Here is a 20,142-nt window from a genome sequence, read left to right as displayed (position 1 = left end):
AGATGGAACAAGAACTTTTGTTTTCTTGACTAACAAACATTATCTTCATTCTTATTAGCTTAAAAAGAAAAAAGAGAAAAAATTGCAAAAGAAGACAACATTTACCAACTCTATAATCTTTGGAATGCGAGCTATGCAAAATATGAAAATTACAAAAAGAACATTGTATTGTGAAAAAAAATGATATATTGCAGGGCACTTACTTCACTTCCATTGGCTCTATTATGTTTTTGTATATTCACCCAATTTTGATTTATCTTAAAAACACAAAGCTAGGTTACAATGTCATGGAGGTAAAGCTCTTTGAATTTGATGCTCTATTCTTGTCAAATATAGATCTATGATGGCTCTTCTATATTTTGTTTCTCTTTTTTCTCTTCCATTTCAACCCTACCAGATGTACAATTATGGCATGATTTTCTTCCTGCCTTTCCTATTTGACAATCACCAACTTGTGGTAGGTAAAAAAATTTAGAATCCTCTTTTGTAAGAAAATTATCCTTGTTTATGAGATCGTCTACTTCATCCCCTAAATGAACCTTAAAGGTTGGTATATCAAAATTTACCACATTAGTCGGCTTCCCCATGACTTCCTTCAGCTTAATAAAGATCTTGTCTCCCAAGCAGGCTTTTGACCTTTCACCACCAATGGCCCAAGTCTATCAATACTACCATTATCACCCTCTAAAACTACAAATCCCAACAACAAAATATCACATTCAAGGGGGGAAATGGTTTTTTTAGCATCATGATTTGCAGATTTAGGGTTTTGAAGGATGATAATCCCGCCTAGTGTGAGACCCTCACAAGATCTAGTAGCCATTGACATGTGTTTCCGCCTAAATCCACAATCATCCTAACGTGGATAAAATCTTTAAATCGACTTGATGTGGCCTTAGGGGCAAGTCTCGAGTTAAGCAGTTGTCACTCAATTCTCAAATCCTTCGTATAGGCTAACTCCTAGCAAAGCCAAGGGGATGGACCCTATGAGAGAAAAGCTAGGCTAAAAAAAATAAAACTTTAATAGTTAATGAATTATAGAAGAAAAATATCCACCATCAATATACAAATTACAACATATCACTTTAGAGCAAGTAAATAATTCCACAAGTTAATGAAATGATCATGAGCACATACAAGCATCCATAAACAAGAGATATAATAAAGATAGCATCAAATGAATGGAAAATATTAAGCAAATTATATAGCAAGTAATGGATACTAGTGCCAATAAGATAACTCATGGAGACAAATGCTGAAAGAAGGAGACAATACTTGAAAATGAGATTCTCAAAGTAAATGTACTTGAAAGTAGATGACAATAACCAGTTTGAATACCACAAAATAAAATGTGATGGAATGTTCTTAGTTGATTTTAGTTAGATTGGATTTTCACTTAGGGTTTAGGTTAATTAAGTGTGTGAGTGCACACCATGAAATTTTTGGTTGCAATAAATCAATCAAAATAAATTTTGGGCCTCTTCTAGCCTTATCCACTTTGGGTCAATGAAAAATGCAAGGGGATACTACAAGAGAAATCTTAGCTTCAATGAGTACCCCCAAGAGCCCACAAGTCATCTTGTTTTAAAGGATGTCCAAAAATAAGGGGAAAAAGCCCTTATCCTTAATCCACAAGTCGAACGTTTACCGATTCCCCCGATCCCATAATAAGAAGATATAGAAAAGGTTTTCCCCATTTTGTCTAAGTTCAACCAACAAGCTTTCTTTGATCATGCAAGAGGATCAAGCTAGGCTTGCAAATTGCATGAAATCGTATCAAGGCTTGAAGGAAGTTTGCTACTTCTTGCAAAAAAATGAAATCTACACTAAACTAGGAATTCAAATATATTTTAAAGCAAGAATTGAAAATTAATCTAATCTATGAGCATAAAAGGAAATCTATTCTAGATTTAAGTTAGATTTATAAAATGAAATGAAACAAAAAATAATCTAGATTGTGATGCATGATTAAGATAATCTAGGATTAATTTTTTATCCCACATCACACACAAAAGATCCCCACGGGGTAGGGGGTATGGTTATGGGTCTCCCCTAACTCCCAAGATGGTTACAATGCTCTAATGAGTCCCTTGAAATCAAAGGGATCAAAATAGAAAATGTAATCCTTGAAATCAAAGGGAAGATAATGACTTTTTATGAGGTTTCAATGGTGAAATTTTTTGGTTTTTATAAAGGGTACAAAGTGGGTCTCCTTTAGGTGCTTCAGATGTTCAATTTTGGTCAAATTTAACAAATGTCTCTCCTTGTAAAAGTGCATTCTTGCTAAAAAAAAAAAGATTAGCCTAAAATGTGATGGAGATGAGTTTAAAATGATCAAAGAATGTTAGCATGTATAAGCCCAAAGCACCAAGTAAAATTCTATAGTTAAAATACTAAGTTCCTACACTAATTAGCAAAGGAAAGACCATGAGAACTTGATATTTTCTTAGCCGATATGACTATTGTTAGGACAACAATGAACGAAATGATTTTAAATGATATATGTCAATGTAATGCTTGAAATAGAACAAAAAAATTCTTATATAAGTTTTGTGAAAAAAATAAGAGAGAGTAGGGGCGTTTTAAAGCCCTTTTGAAGTCTTTTGAAAGTCCTTGATCCAAATGGGGCTAATGCTTCGAAATATACTTGAAAGTGGATGGTTCAACTAAGAACTTCCCCAACTCCAATCTTAGGAACTTGTAAACAACTTAAGATATTACAACAACGATTATTAATATAGGTGAAGTTTGCATAATGATAAAATTAAACATGTTATTCAATCGAAATAGTGAAATCTATAATGTAAACTATCAAGAGAATAACAAGAAATTTCGATTCTCTCCTTTGGACAACAATGTCCATATCAAGGCCTAGATTACCAACTTGAAGCAATAGAGTGAGAACCAACAAAGTTACCTTAGTTTGGGATCAAAGCAAACCACACAAAACTGATTGACCATTGGACACTTGGTAGCTCTCCTTTTCCTTGGGATTTTCTCCCATTCCTCTATAAATGAAAGCTCCCCTCTCATTACTAAGGAGGATTGAAGATTGAATGCTTTGGGAAACACTATTGTAATTTTTCATCATATTGTTAATAATACAATCTAGAGTAGTTTTCATCTCATTTCATTTGATAAATCTAACTTCAATTTAGAATATATTTCCTTTTATGCTCCTAGATTCAACTAATTTTCAAATATTTCTTTAGAATAGATTTCAATTCTTGTTTTAGTATATATTTAAATTATTTTCAAAGAGTAACAAACCTCCTTCAAGAATTTGATATGATTTCATGCAAGTTACAAACCTAGCTTGATCCTCTTACATGATTAGAGAAGGCTTGTTGGTTGAACTTAAACTAATAGGGAAAACCTCTTCTATATATTATTATTTTTATATTGGGGGAACTTGGCAAGTCTAGGTCCTTGTTTCCCTTAGTGTTGGACCTCCTTGTGAAAATGTTCAATTGTGGGATGTCGGGGGTAATCATTGAAGCTAAGCTTCCCCCTGTAGGATCCCCTTGCAATTTTCCTTAACCCGATGAGAATAAGGTTTGAAGAAGCCAAAACTTTAGCTAGGCTTGATTTATTACAACCACACATTTCATGTTGTGCACCCACACACTTAATTAACCTAAACCCAAGTGAAAACCTAATCTAACTAAAATTAACTAAGAACACTCTATCACATTTCCTACTGCAACACTTGGTACTTGACCATTATCTCATTGCCACTTTACATTGAAGTACTTTAATTTAAAGAATTTTTCCTCAAGTACTTTACTTTCAAGCATTTACCTTTACAAGTACTCTCTTCAAAATGGTCTCATTGTTTACCTCATTTTCTATTTCAACACTTTATTTAATTTTCATTGCTATATATATTATTTATGGTGAAGTAATGTTACATGATTTAAAGATTACATGCTGCAATTTATTTATTGATGGTTGAATATATCTTGTGTAATTCCATTTAACACCTAGAATTTGATTTAGTTTAACTTAGCCTAATCAAGCCTTAGTCTTTTTTGTCTCATAAGGTCCACCCCCTTTAGCTTTGCTAGCAGTTAGCCTAGACGAAGGAATTGAGAATTAAGTGATAACTACTCAACTCGAGACTTTCCCCCAAGGCCACACCAAGTGGAGTTAAATAGTTTATCCACATTAGCTCAAGTGTGGATTTAGGTGACAACACCACTTATGAAATCCAGATACTAAAATCACTACATTAGAGATGGGGATTTCAAATTTGGTGTCCCCTTTAACCGATCTTTATGTGTAATAACATGCAAATCTTAGGCTCTAAATGAAAATTTTGAATACCCTAGCTAAAGATGGTTGTATGGAGTTTTACTAAGACTGTCAATTGAAAATTCATGCTACATGATCCTGCTATCTCTTTCCAACTTTAATGAAATGTTTTCTTTTGTCTTCCTATGTCAAGGTCGCGAAGAGTATTTTAAAAAAAAAGACTGATGCCATAGAAATTTACCTATGGGCCCCACAAATTTGATCTCATAAACCTTCTTTTTAAAAAATCTGCCAAACTTTCATAGTGGATGAATATCAGTTTTCTCATGCTAACAAAAAATCCACAATTGGGCTCAATACACTCAAGGTATTGTTTCATCTCCAAAATATTTGTTAAGAAAAATGCAACCCATAGAAGTCATGCTAGTTCATACCTCAATTCATATGGCATGCCAAAACCTCCATCCTCAAGCCCTTTTAGAAGTGCCATCTCCTATGTTATCTCCTAGAAAAAGACTTAAAAAAAAATCAATTTTGTTATTTCCCTTGTATTGGGCAACAACAGCACTTAGAGCATTGATACAACCTTGCTATAAAGAAATGTTATAAGGTGTTTTAAACTTGTTGCTTCACAAGAATCAATAATGTTATAGGGTGTTTTAAACTTCTTGTTTTATTATTATTTTTTATTGTTCTAGATCTTTGGGAAGAGACATGTGGGCCTTGTGCATGTTCTTGTCATTTATTTATTTTAAATTTTTATTTTACCTTGTTTAGTTTTAAAATAAAAATAATTAATCATATTTACTGCTATTTTCATTATTATTTTATTAAATTTACACAAAGTATCATTAATAATATATAATTATTATTTTATAATTTATAATGTACAACCTTAACTAATTATTAATGACGGGTATATCAAGTAATGAATAATTAATTAAACTTTATAATAAGTACTATAATATCATATTTTAATATTAATGTTAGGGATAACATTGGGGTAATTAGCAAATGTAATTGACTAATTAATGTTAACTAATTAAAATTTGGGAATTTTTTGGTGTTGTCTACCTAGGTGACAATTTTTCTTGGAATATATTTTTTGGTTGGAATCCGATAATTTTTGGATTACAAAGCCCTAAATTTTTAGTGTTTCAATCATGATTTTAACAATAGAAATGGATTCAACATCATCAAAAACCCCTAGGGCACCCCCAAATTCCACAATTTGACAACTGTAACCTAATTTTTTTTAAATTCCAACTAGGTTTAACTAAAAATATGCCAGAAAACAAGCTAGATGTCAGCTATTTAGACTACATTTTTTTTTAAACCATGCTGAATCAGTAACTCATTGGAGTGATATAGGCAAGGCCCAAGATCAAACCTAGCGGCTACCACTATAACACCAAGAGTATATCCAACAACTTGTAATCTAGAAATACTCCACAAGGGTGGGGGAGCCTTCTCCTCGACCCTTAACACAATGGGCCAAAGATACCCCCCTGCGGAATTTGAAAATTGGGTGGAGGTGATAACATCCCATTGTGCTAATCACTTGGTCATCCCACGAGGAGACTTGCCATTTTTGTTAATTAATTAATGATTAAATTAAAATCAAATGGATTTTGACATACACTAAAAGGTACTAAGAGCAATTACCAAGTGTGCATTGTGGTGCTAACATAGCTAGTAACGGGAGATGGTTTAGTATATTATTGAGGCTCTACTTGACATCGATAATGCTCCATTATAAGAATGTTTAAAAAAAAACTTACACATGACCTTATATATGTGTTCATGAGTCAAATAAGAGTAGTGAATGTCCTAAACTATACTAATAAACATTGTCTAATGATAAGGACATGAAAAAATCGAGGTTAGGGAGTGTCATCACAAGGACCAACAACACTAGAACCACCATTGTCATCACCTAAGTTGGCCCTCATCTTGTACTCCCACAAAGAAATAAATAAAAATTTAAAGGGATTCCAAGTAGCTAAGGTGGAGGAAAAGCTCCCTCCATCTGGAATTGGAAACCCTAAAGGGTTAAGAACTGAAAATGAGGACCTCCACCTGAAGGAATAATCAAGAGTTTTATAAGTTCAAACTCCCAAATTTGTTGGGGGTCATGCAAGTGAATATGTGAAAGCATGGTTAGAAGGAATGGCAAAGTGCTTTGCACTGAAGGATTACACATCCAATTCTGAGGCTAAGATAATTATCTTTCAAATCAAGGACAATAACTTGAACTAATGGGGTTAGTTGGAAACAAATTATACATCACTTTATTTACCATCTCATGGGATTTGTTTCAAGAATTATTCAGGAAAAACTATCTTCCAATGTACTATGAGGAGCAGTAGGGAGGATGTTCCATGCTCTAGTATAAGAAAATCAAAGAATGGAGGAGTATGAGATAAGATTTATGGAGCTAGTGAAATATGTCTCATACATGGATATAGGAAAATTGATTTATTTATGGATTGAATCCTAATATTAGGGAAATGTTACGAATGTGGAATTAATATTTAGTTGTTGAGGAAATTGAAAATTCATGGTACATAGAAGAATTCATGGGCTTAAAATGGAGGATAAGGGTTATCTTTCCACAACCAATATTTGTGGGGAAGGCCCCTTAAACCTTCTCCTAGGGAGGAAGTTAAGCCAACACTATATGGAAATCAGGTTGGACCTAGAACAATAACAACAAGAAAATTATGTTTCCAATGAAACCTCACTAACATCTTCAAAGACTTGTGCAATTCTAAGATAACCATGTGGGGTTGTTTTCAGGGATAGAGGTTTTGGGGGAAGCAACTCATTCCAAAGGGTTCCATAAAAATACATTAAGAATCAACCTTTCCATTACTTATTGGGGGTGAGGAGGATCACCTTACCAGTGTGATTTCCCTAAGTCACAACTTTGCACCACTCATAGGGAAGGAAAGACATTGATCAGAAGAGGAGGTAGTAACCATCAAATTTATGCAATAATCGATAACCGTCAAAATGAAGATCAATCCACTGTGGTGGAGACTTTAGGTATGGTGAATCATGTAAAGGTTAAAATTTTTATTTGATTGTTGTGCAATAGATAGTTTCATTTCACCAATTGCATTAGAAAAATGTGGGTTGGAAACCTATGAGTATAATGAATTTTAAAAAGTCAAGATGGCTTATGGGGCAAAGAAAGTGATACTAGTGTTAACCAATGTTTAGCAGAATTAGGAGTGTGTAAAACTAATTTTAAGGTGTATGTTACTAACTTAGGGACATAAGATGTAATCATAGGAATGGATTGGATAGAAGTTCATAGAGATTTTGTGGACTACTGCAAAATGAAATTGAAATGTTTAGATGTTGAAGGAAGATTAATTGAGATCTATAGAATTAAGACGGAAGTGTATCTACAATTCATATCAATAAAAAATGTTAAACATTGCCTCAGGTAGGGGTGTAAATTATATGTAGTCGAGGCAATGAGTGACATGAATGGACCCTCTTTAGATCAACGCCTAATTCTATGATAATTCGAAGATACGTTTCCGAAGGAGTTACCAGGTCTACCCTCTGAAAGGGAGATTTAATTCACAATTGATCTAAAACCCAACGTGGAGCTAATATGCAAGACACAATAGAGGATGATAGATCAATAAATTTTCAAGTTGTAGATGTAGTTGAAAGAACTACTAGCCCTAGGACTACGTAGGCCTAGTATTTCACCTTAAGGTGCACTAGTGATTTTTTCAAAGAAGGATGGTTCCTTGAGACTATGCATATATTACAAGGATTTGAATCGAGCCACAATGAATAATAGGTACCTGATACCTTAAATATATGATATTTTTGATAAAGTGAAGGGAGTGATGATTTTCTCAAAAGTTGATTTGCAATCAAGATATCACCATTTAAGGATCAAGGAGGGTAACATTCCTTAGGCCACCTTTTAAACTTGATTTTGGAACTGTGAGTTCATAGTATTCTTTTTTTGTTTGAACAATGCATTAGCAATATTGATGAGCCTCATGGATGGTGTATTTTGAAGGTATTTGGACAACTTTGTGGAGGTCTTTCTATATGAAATTCTCATATATTCCAAGAATTAAAGGGAACATGAGGAACATCTATGTATCTTTTTGACATGATTAAGGGAAAACAAGTTATATGGATAACTATCAAACTGGTATTTATTGCAAACATAAATTTTATATCTCAACAATATTAATTTAAGGTAGGAGATTTTGGTGGACTTAGAAAAGGTAAAGATCATAATAGATTAGCCAATACCAAGAATTCTCATGAGATGTGAAGCTTCATGGGGATAATGGGTTATTATTGAAGTGAAGGGTTCTAAAAAAAATTGAAATCTATCATTACATTGCATCCCAAAGGAGTTACGTATGAGTATATGAACAAATGCAACATCGTATTCATTAAGATTTATCCTTCAAGTGCTTGATATGGAAAATAATGCATAGTTTGCATAAATGCTTTGAAGCAAGGATTAGGGGCTACATTAATGCAAGAATGGGGAGTAATAACATATGCATCTAGGAAATTAAAGAAACATAAGTAGTTTTATTCTACACATGCTTTAGAATTTGATGTAGTGATGCTAACCATTAAACATATTAAACCATAAATTTTGATAGCTCGAGCATTGTTTGTTGGACCATTTTAAGGTTTAATGGACAAGTATAGCCTATGATATTCTACCTGGGTGGATGCAAAGACCTTAAATTGAGACTACCCTAAAGGTTTGGTGTATTTAATGCCCCATTTTTCCCTAGGGTAGCTACTTATACTAAGGCCCTAATTGTATTTAATGATGCATTATCTATGTAATATTTTTTCACTTCATTTTTTGGATAAGTGGACTTATCTATATAAAACCACTATACTAATTATGTTTATGTTGTTAAAAATAGTTGTATGATTTAATTCCAACATGCAAATTTTACTTGAAATATGATATGTTTAATTGTGATCACATGTCTATATAATATGCATGTGCTTGGGTGAAAACTAACCTACAAGTTGAATGGACCATGTGATAGCCAAAGAATCATACTAGTAATTAACTAAGGTTGGGGGCATTAAATCAGCTATGGTACGATGTGAATCATTCTTATGTATTTTGTATTAGTTTATATGCACTATTTTGACCTTGGCTAAAAATCCAGGTTTTTAGGTAACATTACTATCCGATTGGATAATTCAACGTTAAGCACCTAGTGACTAGCCATAATGTGGTCCATGAAAGGATGTTCAACCTTATTGTATGAGGATGGGGTGAAATAATGAAGATGGGTTACACTTTTGGGTCAAATGTGGCGATGAAATTTCAAGTTTTTCCTCTTTTATTGAATTGAAGCCCTCAAAATTCATATAAGTACTGTGAATTTCGATTCAGAGTAAAAACACAAATTTTGGGGAATTGTGTTTTTTTGTAATGATATTTTTTTGCAAAAATATTTGGTGTCGTATAATATGTCAATTTTCCATTAAATGAAATGCTTGTCATTGCAAATTTTCACATATCTTAAGAGGTATGTGTGTGTTCACGCAACGTAACTTAGTGTAAAATGTGTAATTTAATATATATCTATAAATAGATAAATAAATAAATAAATAAATAAATAAATATATATATATATATATATATATATATATATATATATATATATATATATATATATATATAACTAAGTTTTTCATATTAATTTTTTTTTAATGCAATTTTTTTTTCGAAGTTGGAAAAGTTGTATTTGAATTACATTTTTCAGATACATGTGTTCATGCAAGTTTTGTTGCAACTATTTAAATATATTGAAAAACCAAAAGTGCCCTTTTGAAGAGGACTCGTAAACAAATATAGTGGTATTTTTTGAAAATTTTTCATTGTGTTTGTTTTATCATATTGATTTTTTATTTGACCTCTTTAAAACCGTTCAAAAAAATTTCAAGCATTATGCTTAAAAGCAATTAGATGAAAATTTTCATATGAATTCAAAAATGTCAAACTCATGTGCCATTTGATAGAGGATTCCTTCATGAATCCAATGTGATCAACTCTGCCACCTAAGGACAAATTTAGCCCTAAGCCAGCTAGGGTACAAAATGGTGTTGCAAGAAATATTGTAGAAGGGATGCTGAAATTGTGGATTTTAGGACTTAAGAGGCTGATGTTGTAGGAAATTTTGTAGAAGGGATGTTGAAATTGTGGATTTTAGGACTTAAGAGGCTCAATCGAGTGCTTAAAGTGCTCAATCGGGCGTTTAAATTTCAAATTCAAATAGCTCAATCGAGGGTTTAGTTAACTCTTGATTGAGCCATTTATGTGGTTAAATAAAGGTTCAATCTAAATTTAAAGCTCGATCTAGCCTATAGCTCGATCTAGTTATAAGGATTGATCTAGATTTAAGGCTAGATCTAGCTTTAAGGCTCGATCGAGCCACTTTTTAAATTCCATGCCTAGGTTGTAATGGCACAACATTTCAAAAACATGGCTCGATTGAGCTCCTAGTTAACCTCGGGTTACATTGTTTAAGCCCTCAAACAACTTGATCGAGGGCTCAAAGCTTACTCGATCGAGTGCTTAAAATGGCTCGATCGAGTTGTTGATTTTCACCCAAAATACACCTTCTTTCACCAAAAAGTGTAACCGAGCTCCATGTTTTCACCCATGGATGGAGGCCTGAGGTTGTGGGAGAATGGTGTTAAGGCCTGCTTCCTTAGATGTGTGATGATGTTTGTGAGATTCCTATTGGGGGAGCTTGGTCAATGAATTAACAACTTTTGTTTATAGGTTTTATCTAGAGTTAATTCAATAGAGTTGATGCGCCCATATAGTCTAGTAGAGGATGGATATGACATGGAAGATGGAAGCAAGTTAGAAATTCAAGACGCTAGGAGTAGTAGAGAGTGTTATTGGATTTATTATGTAATCATAGTGCATAACCTAGTTCCTTTACCTTGTATTTCATGCTTAACTTAATTTGCTAACAATTAGGGAATGCTCTTGTATGTCTTTTTTGCTATGAGTAATGGAATCCTATTTTTAATATTTGTTGATGTGATTGATTCAAGTCTTTAGGTGGATTTGATTATCATGGGACCCCTAGATATCTAGTTGTTGATTAAATGGAAGTTAGGTAGAGCTTTTAAGGGTTGACCAATATAACTTGTTAGGGGTTTTAAATAAAATGAGTTAGGTGGGGAAATAATGAGGGGGAGATAATTTGGGAGCAAAAAATTATAAATAGAGGAAGGGAAAAGAGTTGCAGGGAATTCTTTTTCTTTTAGAATCATTTTTGGGAAGTTAGTATTCATTCATAATTGATAGAGTTTTTGGGAATTAGGGGAATTTTCTTGGGCACCCTGATATTTGGAAAAAATAAAATAAAATACTATGAGCTATGGTCATGGGCTTGTGAATGGAGGGCTAGCGAATTTGTGGATGGTTTCTATGGTTAGGGAGCTAGAGAGGTTGTTCCTAGCCAACTAGGTGGTATATTTAGTTAGGCGGTTTTGAAGAGCTATAGAGGAAGGAATACATATTCAACAAATTCAACAAAGCTCCTATATATTCTTGTCAATGATTTCTAAATTTAATCCATCAAAATTGTTATCTATATATATGTTGATTAATTTCATGCAAATTTTGCGTAATGTGTTATTAAAAGAAAAAAAATGTACATATATACAAACAAATGATAGAGAATTGTAGAATTGTTATTATATATATTTCTTAGTTACAATAACAGATTCTAGTCTACAACCTTGAGGGCCTCATAAAGAGTCTCATAGGTTACATATTTCTAAGAAATATTATTGTTCATTGCTTTTGCTATAATTACAATGATTTAGTATAAAAAAATGGAGGGATTAAATGTTACTTCCATACAGTCATACATCATGGAATCTAATAGCAAACAAATGATAAAGAATTGTTTAATTGTTATTATATATATTTCCTGGTTACAATAACAAATTCTAGTTACATATATACAAATAAATGATAGAGAATTGTAGAATTGTTATGACATATATTTCATGGTTGCAATAACAAATTCTAGTCTACAACCTTGAGGGCCTTGTAAAGAGCCTCATAGGTTACATATGTCCAAGAAATATTATTGTTTATTTATTTTTATTATAATTACAATAACTTGGTCTAAAAGAATGGACGGATTAATCTTATTAAATGTTAGTTCCATACCCTCATACATCATGGAATCTAATAGAAATGTTGCAATCCCCCAATCCTGAAATCCTAAAATCTACTTTCTCCATATGAAAGTCAATGAGATTGGAACCACTCTAAAACATCCTAAGTGAGTTAATGGTAATGTTAAAAATTTAAGAAAAAGGATGAAAATGAAATATTTATCATTTATCTTTCATTTTCATCCTCTTACTTTAATAATTTGATATTACCATTACCTACCAGGGTATGTAGCTTATGAAATGAATCACGAGAAATGAAAATAATAGATTTCCCCTTGCTTGCTTGATGGAAATACTTAGAGTATCCTCATGGCTCGATCCCCTAACTCGCTTTTTAAAAAATAGGGTTAAAAGAAAAAAAAATGGTAATAATTTGAAATTGACAAAGATATGATAATTTCAAAGTTATCACAATAATTACCTAAATTATGCAATAAATAGGAATTATCGTGATAATTTCAAAAGGGAAAATTATCGGGATAATTAATGCCAATATTATTGTAGTAGATTGTTTTGGCGATATTATCACAATAAGTGCAATTCTAAAAGCTTCACAATATTACACATATAAATGTCTATTTTTCCAAGTACAAATAAAGCAAGAGGTAATCAATATAGAACTCTATCTAACAAATATATTTTAAGATTAATATTATAAATTTATTTGTTCATCCTCCATTTTTTTAATTGCTCATGTAGTGAAGAACCTCCATAAAATAAATAGTATCAATAATATTTATTTTGGTAGGTTGATTTCATTTGCATAATGTGATGACAATAGATATTTGTGGAAGATTATTTTATAGCCCAAAGTGATTGATAACTATGAGATTCAAATAGAAGAGCATAAACTAGTTCTCTAGTGGAGAATATTTATATTGGAATGACTATCCATTAGTCAAATATTTTTGGCAAAATTCATGATAATATAGATTATATATTGTATTTACACTTATTAAATCTCTTTCATTTTTTAAGAACCATGATAGGAGAAGTTCTCTCTTAATTAGATTTCAACAACCTTCTCTTTGGCTTTGGCTTTTCCCTTTTCTTCCTTTCTTGACAAATTAATGGATAAAACCCTTGATTTTTCACATTCAATAATCAAATTGTTTAGGTTCAAATAAAATATTTTGATCTAACATGGATAAATATTTAAATTTTATTTTCTAGTATCCCTCCATCGTAACTAGATCTCCATCATTACATTAATTCCCATGAATGGAAATCCTAATAAGATATACATGCTTTTTTCTAGATTTCATTGTAAACTAAAAAAGTACTAATAGATACATGATGGAGGGTTGTGATGAGATAAAATGATCATGTCATAGAATTTCTATTTAATAAAATAGGGTTACCAAATAAAATAATGGTCTAAACAAAATTTGTCATAGATGTTATTGACACACATAAATTAAAGGCTATTAAAAGAAGATTTGTCATAGATGTCATTGACACACATAAATTAATGGTTATTAAAGCATTCAATTCAACTTGTTATATTGAATCTTATAATATTTGGAGCACTTTGATGCATATTTGGAAGGCATTTGAATCCCATAACGATCATTTCAAATTAGAGGTAGAAGACTCACAATTTTGTTCAACCAACCATATTTTTGTATTTGTGAAGATGATGTCTTGTTAAATATGGTAGTTAATTTGAAAATCCAAGTTTTCTTGTCTAACATATATCTAATTCCCCTAACTTGGGGTGATTTAGTTCCCCAATTAAAATTCAGTGGAAGCACAAGAAGATGAGCAATTACAGTGTTATGATAAAATGTGAGTATGATTAGTTTTTTTTAGAATTGATTAACAAGAACAAGTCTCAGAAATTGCTCTTAATAGGAGTTATAGAATATAATGTTGTAAGTTAATATTCTTTAGGACATCTTTTCTAAGATAAAATAATAATAAATATAAGAAATTCTCCATGTAAACCACAAAGCAAAAGCTAATAATGGTAAATTGTAAACCAAAGAGAAGTTTGTGTGACCTTAATACTTAAGAAAATGTGTTTTTTCCTTGGAAATTAAAGGTTCAAAAATGTGTTTCTTCTTTAGAGGTCATGAGTGAGTTCTAACATTGTAAAGACTTTTAACCGGTGAAGTCATTAAAATAATTAGATTTATCCAACTATGCTATTGAGACAAGTAGATTCTACAAGTGAATTCATTAAAATAATTAGATTTATCTAGTTATGCTATCGAGACAAGTAGATTCTACCATAAAAATTATATAGATACATTTTACACGTAATTATTCTTGGAAATTCCCATCATCAATGATCACAATTGGAAATATGGTTTTCTTCTCACAATGGTATTTTGAGATTCTCATTATCAACTCAACATTATGCATTTGAAGAAATAATTCAGACATGTGATATGAGAATTATTATTAATGAAAGTATACTTACTCTAGAAATTTACAAATAATTAAAAATGAGGAAAATAAAAAAATTAAGGAAAAAAATCAGATAAAATAACCTAAGAAATTTGTGGAGATATTAATTGAACCAATTAAATATATCGAAAATTTATTATATGAATCTCAATTCTATATTAAAAAGCTCAGATATTGTATTGGAGAGCTTGAAGAGTGTGAAAGTATTGTATTATTATTGTATTTAATACAATGTAATATTTGGTAAATATTATTATTGTTTATATTTGCACATTTTAAGGTTTTTTTTTTTTTTCCATTTTCCTTTTAGGACTACTTATATTACAAGATAAGGTGAGAAGCAATGAAAAGGTGTAAATAATGGGTGTTGGCTCGCTATCTTATCTTATTATGTAGCCCCACGTGCATTATTGTGCTTCGTTTTGGAGAGGAGATGAGAGCGATGCATTTTCATTCCAACAACCAACAACGCTTCCTTCCTTCATTCATTCCTCACATGCAGAACATAGAAAATCAAATATTATTTTGATTAAGTAAGAAGAAGAGAAAGGCAACCTTTATACAAGGCAATCCAAAGCCGACATGCAAAACATAGAAAATCAAATATTATTCTGATTAACTAAGAAGAAGAGAAAGGCAACTTTATACAATCCACTTGTGGAAAGGAATGGATGACGATTTGACATTGGTTGATTGGAATCCACCCTAATCAGCGAGTTCATAATTGTGTGATGCATTTACATCACATAAATACTTCATTTCATTTATGAAGCAAGCATAATGCTACGTGGAAGCCGCATTTAATTGAATTTATGGTACGTAATATTTGAAAAGTTTGAAGCCTTTGGTTTGGTGAAATAATTACGCCGTAAGGTGTTTCCATCTGAGATGAACTCCCCCAGATGCCTTTCTGTCCTAATCGTAGTCGTCGGATCTTTTGTTAGACGATTGAACAAAAATCAACCGTCCAATTTAATAATAAAAAAATGTTTTAAAACATTAAAAACCTGTTATCGAACCTGTCCTGACGCGTGGATATCAACGTTTGATGTAGAGGAGGGCGAGGATGTTGAGGAGGCCGCAGGCGGAGTCGCTCTAGAGGAGGGCGGGGACCTGCAGAGAAGGGTTCGTGCAAAGTTCTATTAAGGAGAACGTTGATGTAGAGGAGGGTGGGGATGTTGAGGAGGCCGTAGGAGGAGTCGCTCCAGAGGAGGGCGGGGACCTGCAGAGAAGGGTTCGTGCAGAGTTTTATTAAGGAGAACGCTGAAGATTATTCTGAGGTTATTCTGTGCCAAGAATATTCAACGTTGCAAAAGCCCCCAGCTAATATCGATTTTCTCAGGCAAGCTATTGGGTTAGGGCTGCAAAAGCCGCGTTGTCAGGGCCTGAGAATGAAATCGCCATTGCTCTCCCAGCGAGGGAAATACCATAAGATTATCGGTCTGCAATGAGAATAACAAGTCTGTTTCTTGTCCGGTAAGCTGTTTCAGACCCGATCCAGTGTGTGGTGTTGATGGCATTACATATTGGTGTGGGTGTTCAGATGCTCAGTGCGCCGGCGTAGAAGTGGCCGAGATCGGTTTCTGTGAAATGGGCAATAGAGGAAGCGGCCTTTTGTCTGGGCAGCTCTTTTACTGGTACATATAGTGTGGTTAATTTTGTTAGGATTCATTGTCCTCATTGGAGTCCCTTGAATTAGTGACTGTTAGGGTTAGGGTTATTTGGGTTTCTATGATGTCTAAATTGCTATTTTGCTCTCTGTTTCTTGTCCAGTAAGCTGTTTCAGACCCTATCCAGTGTGTGGTGTTGATGGCATTATATATTGGTGTGGGTGTGCAGATGCTCAATGTGCCGGTGTAGAAGTGGCCGAGATCAGTTTCTGTGAAGTGGGAAATGGAGGAAGCGACATTTTGTCTGGGTAGGTTCTTTTACTGGTACATATAGTGTGGTTAATTTGGTTAGGGTTCATTGTCCTCATGGGAGTCCCTTGAATTAGTGACTGTTAGGGTTAGGGTTATTTGGGTTTCTATGATGTCTGGATCGCTAATCTGCTGGGCTTAAAATTCTGTGGAAGTGCTGACATCAGAAAAGTAAAACATCCGGCCATTATTTGGTTGGTAGTTGCAGTGCTCTTGTGTTCTATGTATCTTTTTTTTTATAGGGAAGTTTGGATGCTATTATGTCAATAGAAGGGTACTTTCTGATGTATTGTTTTTTCCAGCATTTTTCGTTGTTTTTGGGATGTATTTGTACCCACATCACCAGAGAGGTGAGCCATTGATTGTTACATTTCAATAAAAAAACCCTCTCAAGGGTTAACTGATTTTTTAAAATATGTTTGTTTGCATTTCAAACATTTGTTGTGGTTAATGAATGATCTCTCTTTTTTTACCTGGTGACTTAGTATGACGCTACATGGGCATGTTTTGCTAGTAGAGGACATAGGTATCTTCCTATTTGATATATTTAGAGCACCGAAGGAAGCGCTTGTGATGCACATTAAATTCAGCTCAACCAAACTATTATTCTTCTCTAAACAGCTATCTTCTTCATTGCAGCGTTCCTATCTCCGCCAAGAGGGAAATTTGGGTTGTTTTTCGACAAACGTGTAGACAATCCTTGCATCATATCTGCCATTAAATTTACACACTGAACAACTATCCTCTTCGTTGCACCATTCCTAACTCCGCAAAAAGGGAAATTTGGGTTGTTTTTCTACAAACGTGTAGATACTCCTTGTATTTCTCTCCAATATCCGCCAGTAAATTTACACACCAGAAAAGAAAATGGAAGCTATAAAATCCAAGGTGAGCTGTTCTTAGTTGGACGTCGGCCAAACAACATAAGCAAGAGACATTCATCAATCCTTCTCTGTACAAGTATTTACGTGTACAAAAAACAGAGCATCTCAGAGTATATTCCTAATTAGGATTGGGTTTGGTTTCTTAGTTGATTTTAACAGGAAAGGATATCATTTGTATTAAAAAATGGCTGTGGCCAAGCCATACAGTAAGATAAAAAAACAAAAATAATGGTATGACAATTGTCTTTCAAAAAGACTCAAAATTTAAAAATCGCCGTCTATTCTTACCTTTCTGGAGGTATAGATGTAAAGCCAACAGGTACAATGTCTAGCATACTGAACTGGTACTAAGTCAATTTATTTCTCTCGGCTTGGGAATTTTCAACCCTTGAAACAATGGCACGCCTCTTCTTGATGTTTGGTGGATTCTCCTAAATCCCTTAACTTAGTTCTTGATTTCCTTTGGGATCAAGGAGGATCCCTACTACACCTACCACATCAGAGTTTGGTTTCTTAGTTTTAGTTTATATTTTTACTTAATTTGTTTTTTAAGTTTACCCTTTATTCCTTTAGCTTCTATATTTTTTTTCTATGGAAAACTTCCCATGATTCACCCCTCTTCCCTAGAATATCAAAATAGAGGGCAGCTCAACTGCCAGCCACCACAGCTGGTAACCCTGAGGGACTCTACTGTATTTGATCATGTGACTTATGGCTTATCCTATCTGCAACAATACTTGGGCAGGTGGTTCAAAATGATTAAGCTAACCCTTGGGGCTCTTTTTAGGTGTTCAGATTTTTGGTTCAACTGATTGAGCAATCCCCTAGCGCTGCTCTAACTTTTAATTGTTTCTTGTTGCTTAGGTGTTAAATTTTTTTAGCTTCTTCTTTCTCATTTTCTTCCTTCCTTTAAGCTTGTTTAGCTTGACTTTTTATCTTTGGTGTTGGTTTGGGTTTTCTTTCATTTTAGCCAACACAGTTTTCTCCACTGTATTTGTAAGTGGGCCCTTGATTGGTGGTGTGAAACATCAACTCAGTTGGTAAAAATGCAAATATTCCAGAATTCTCTTCTACTAATGACTTACACTGTAAAATCTGTAAAGAGCAAACACACTAATCCTAATTTTACTGGCGCCTGCAAATTCTAATAAACAGAAGAGTGTCTCCTATATATACTAATCTCACAATCAACCCACGTACCATTTACTTTCACAAATGATCCTTTACATTGGCTAAAGGGTCGTAACAGTTGATCAATGTTTACTCATTCAAGACTTTAACAAACGATAGCACTGAACTACCATTATACATTGTGCATTCTATATATTGAATTTCTAGGTTATGTTGGACTTAAATTGTAATTTAGTGGCTCAAATTTTCTCAACAGTCACATGTGAACCATATGGATTGTTATTATTACAAAATTTTGAATGATTGATTGGATTTTATTATATAAATAATTTAGATAATCCTTGTATTTCTCTCCAATATCCGCCAATAAATTTACACACCAGAAAAGAAAATGGAAACTATAAAATCCAAGGTGAGCTATTCTTAGTTGGAGGTCGGCCAAACAACATAAGCAAGAGACATTCATCAATCCTTCTCTGGACAAGTATTTATGTGTACAAAAAACAGAGCATCTGAGAGTATATTCTTAATTAGTATTGGGTTTGGTTTCTTAGTTGATTTTAACAGGAAAGGATATCATTTGTATTAAAAAATGGTTGTGGCCAAGCCATACAGTAAGATAACAAAACAAAAGTAATGGTATGACAATTGTCTTTCAAAAAGACTCAAAATTTAAAAATCGCCGTCTATTCTTACCTTACTGGAGGTATAGATGTAAAGCCAACAGGTACAATGTCTAGCATACTGAACTGGTAAAAAAACTACTTTGCAATAAATAATAAAAACCTGAACTTAAATGAAATCATGTCTGCCAAGGGTTTCTTGCTTGATGGCTGCCGGAAGATTGAATTCCAGAGCTGTATTTCTGATCTCCATGTCATGAGAAGTTTGCTGAACAATTCCCTCATCTTTCACTATAATACAAACCAAGCCAATGAATGCCTTTTGAGGGATGACCCTAGAATGTGAAGTGTCTTCATTTAAGTGTGAGCTTCTGGCTAGGCCTAGAGCCAGCTCATAGAGCGTCATACAGTTTTCTTCCACCTTCTGTATTTGCTTGCTTTGACATGTCAATTTCCCAGAAATCTCTGCGTCACTTTTCTATCTGCAAGTAGAAGAATAGCCAGTCTGCTATTGAAGTATGAAAGGGCTACTTGTGTATCTCAACTTGGTGATAATGTATTATTTGAGCTCTTCAAAGGTCTGAGGACTCACAAAGAATACACCGACCCAAATTATCGTGTCCCACCTTTCTTTTCTAGATCTCCCCAATAGATATTGTGCCACCTGCTGAGAAGAGAACCTTC

At 33.2% G+C, this 20,142-nt stretch overlaps 1 pseudogene; it reads right to left on the bottom strand.

The window, feature by feature from the left end:
* Window positions 1-338: 338 nt before the first annotated feature.
* The window catches only part of LOC149238719 (anamorsin homolog 2 pseudogene), a 35,769-nt pseudogene continuing 15,965 nt past the window's right edge, over window positions 339-20,142 (bottom strand).

Source organism: Pinus tabuliformis, chromosome 8, assembly GCF_031772625.1.
Source record: "Pinus tabuliformis cultivar Carrire ecotype Pingquan chromosome 8, CPIR1, whole genome shotgun sequence".
Lineage (NCBI taxonomy): Eukaryota > Viridiplantae > Streptophyta > Pinopsida > Pinales > Pinaceae > Pinus > Pinus tabuliformis.
This window is presented reverse-complemented; position numbering and strand designations above follow the sequence as displayed.